At 41.3% G+C, this 2,872-nt stretch overlaps 1 protein-coding gene across 1 annotated transcript in view; it reads right to left on the bottom strand.

Moving 5' to 3' along the window:
* LOC119583336 (dynein intermediate chain 1, axonemal-like) overlaps positions 1-2,872 on the bottom strand; it is a 17,286-nt gene that overhangs the window by 2,926 nt on the left and 11,488 nt on the right. The window lies entirely within an intron of this gene.

Raw genomic sequence — 2,872 nt, 5'->3', positions numbered from 1 at the left:
CTTTTCACTATGATGGCAGTCGTGGGACATATGCGCTACCGACTGAACAGTGCCTGCTTGACCCTAGTCATATCTGACCAGCTGATTGACTTGACCAGGCCTGATCAAGCCACCTGTCTAACCAGAATAGAGGACCAAAGAGCGAGCTGCAGGGCACAGGATGCAGCATTGGTCAACCTCCAGGACTCCTGTCTTCTAGTAATACAGGACACCTTGCACGGCAAACACACATGGCAGAGTTCTCCCTGGTCCAAGATGGAATAACCCAGGAGTGGGTGCACCATTCCCTCTCATAGTTCTTGGTGCACCAGGAAGCCATTTTGTCTCATCCCTCATTGGTGACCCCTCCAGTATGGGTAGCCCTCTGGTCTGGCTCACCAGCTCATTGGGACCTCAAGCCCCCCCCCCCCACCACCACCACCACAGCAAGGCGGCTCCCGTTAGGTAGGTCTCTGTCAGGAGGATAAGGGATGCCTTCGACCACTGTCTTTTTTTAGTCGACATTTAAAAAAGGTGCCGAATTGAATTATTCAAACTGCAGAGTGAGAGGCATTGGCGATAGTATATGGACTAAAAATGAAAGATTCAATAGGGTTTTCCAGTTTTAGTTCATACAGATCATTGGCCTGGAAAGGGAAAGACTAGCCAGGTGGCTTTATGTTGGTAGCAGAGTTTGATCTTTGTGTAGAGTACATGCCAGGCTAGGACACCCATTTAGCTGATGCATGGTCATGGATCAGAGCAGCTGATCAGCCATTAGGCGATTTAGTTTCAGCTTGATAGCCCGAGGTCAGAAATGGTAAATGGCAGTGACAGTAGTCCCACCTGGGGACTATAGACATATGGGGACTAGATAGTTTACGAAATGCACAAGATGAAGACCCACTTTGGGTGGTGTAAAAAATTATTTATGTAGTGAAAGTGAACTCAGTAATGATGAGTTTAAAGGGATTCCTGGGAGAATCGAAAATTATCAGGTACGATCTGATGGGATATTACAAAAGTTTTAGAAACCCTTTTAGAAAGGTCTTTTGAGAAGTGGACCAAAATTGTATCAGAGTACAGCTTTTAAAGGGTTTGCTCATTCGTTTCCTGTTGCAGGGCAACTTACAGAGACTGGAATTATTTGCATTTTTTTTCCCGACATGGGAAAAAATAAGTAAATGAATATTGTTTGTGTTCCGACATGTTTGCGTTGTAAGCCAGGCAAACATTTTCCTTAAGTCTCAAGGCCTTTTGAGCGTGTCCACATAGATATAGTGGGTCCTTATCCGTAATCTGAGGTTTTTGTTATATTCTTACAGTGGTAGATGCTTTGATGAAATACCTTGTTGCAATTCCATTAAAGTCTAAGGATTTATTAGAAGTCGCGAGGGCATTTACCAGTGGGTTCATTTACAAAGAGGGGACTCCCCATGGGGGAGCGGAATTCGTTAACGTACTATTTAAAACTCTAACAGAAGAATATGGAATTGACAAACGTACTGTTATGCCATATCATCCAAGCTCAAATGGACAAGTGGAAAGAGTGAATGCTACACTAAATAAGGCCTGTCAGTGTGGGCTCGAATGTTACCTATGGCAGAGTTAGCTTACAATACTGCTTACCATAGAGTGATAAATGACATACCTTTTTGACTCGAAAGCATCGGGACCCACATTTTCCATATATATATATATTTTTTCAAGGGACGCAGATTATTTACAAGAGACGAGAGTCACAGGCTCAAAGATGCAAAGAATGTACTGAAGAAGATATCTAGAGAAGGCCAAAGGATCGACCCTATGCCAAGCCTTCACAAATCAAAGGCGGGGTTGGGGAAAAAGGTGCAGTCAATATATACAGGACCTTACAGGGTAATATCAAAGATCAATGATGTATTTAAAATCAAGTGAATTGCTGACTGGAAAATATGCAAAGAACACGTAGATAGGCTGAAATTAGAAATGTCGTTAGCAAGGGGCCAGGCCCATAATATAGATAAGGCATACCCAACTTTAGGACGACAGTAGTTTGGAAAGTTTGGAAAATTCAGGGAAATGTGTGGAACCGAGAAAAAGAATATCGTGCTACTTACGTAGCAAAAAGTAGAAAGATATAGGAGTACAGATTATAAACCTGAGGTTATATTTTGAAATATATATATACAGTAAAGAAAAAAAAAATGGTTAGTAGCCGGAGGGCTATGTGCAAAATAACGAAATAATGAAATTGAAGTGTATTGTCTTAGAATTTCAACAGATTGTGGGGATGACCACGGCCAGTGGGTGGGTTAAATATTGCAGGATTGATAATGGGAGGGGTAATAATCACCGTATAGATGTTGCACACCCAAATCATCGAATCTGATAAAGTGGCACGAAAGGCTACTGAAGAAAGCTGGGGTTAACACTAGCCTGTTAGTTTACTGTTATTGTTTGGGAGGACGAAACTCCGAAGGCACTGCACTAAACTGAATTAAGCTTTTGGGGAAATCTTTAAATGTAATGGTGACTGACCTGGGTCGACGGTCCAGCTATTGGAGAAGATATTTTTGTGTAGTTCTGTCCTAGAGATTACTGGGCTTTTCTCCAAAAAGTAGAGAAAAAAAAAATTTTAAATTTTTGGGAGGGCTACAGGAAGCAAATTTTATGCAGACTTTCGCTAAATTTGATTGCCTCTCATCCCACACTTATCCATATTAATACTTTAACAAAAGGGGGAGTGTCCTCTATAATTCCTCCCAATGAAGAGAAGTTACATATTTTTTTCCCTAAAATTTTAAAAAACTAATGCCTGGAAAGTTCTTTGGGGAAAATTTTGAGGGTATAACTGATTTTCCCTTCCTGGCCCATATTTTTGCATTGTGTTTTTTCTACCTTAGTAGACTAT

Source organism: Penaeus monodon, chromosome 17 (assembly GCF_015228065.2).
Source record: "Penaeus monodon isolate SGIC_2016 chromosome 17, NSTDA_Pmon_1, whole genome shotgun sequence".
NCBI classification, from domain to species: Eukaryota; Metazoa; Arthropoda; class Malacostraca; order Decapoda; family Penaeidae; genus Penaeus; species Penaeus monodon.
This window is presented reverse-complemented; position numbering and strand designations above follow the sequence as displayed.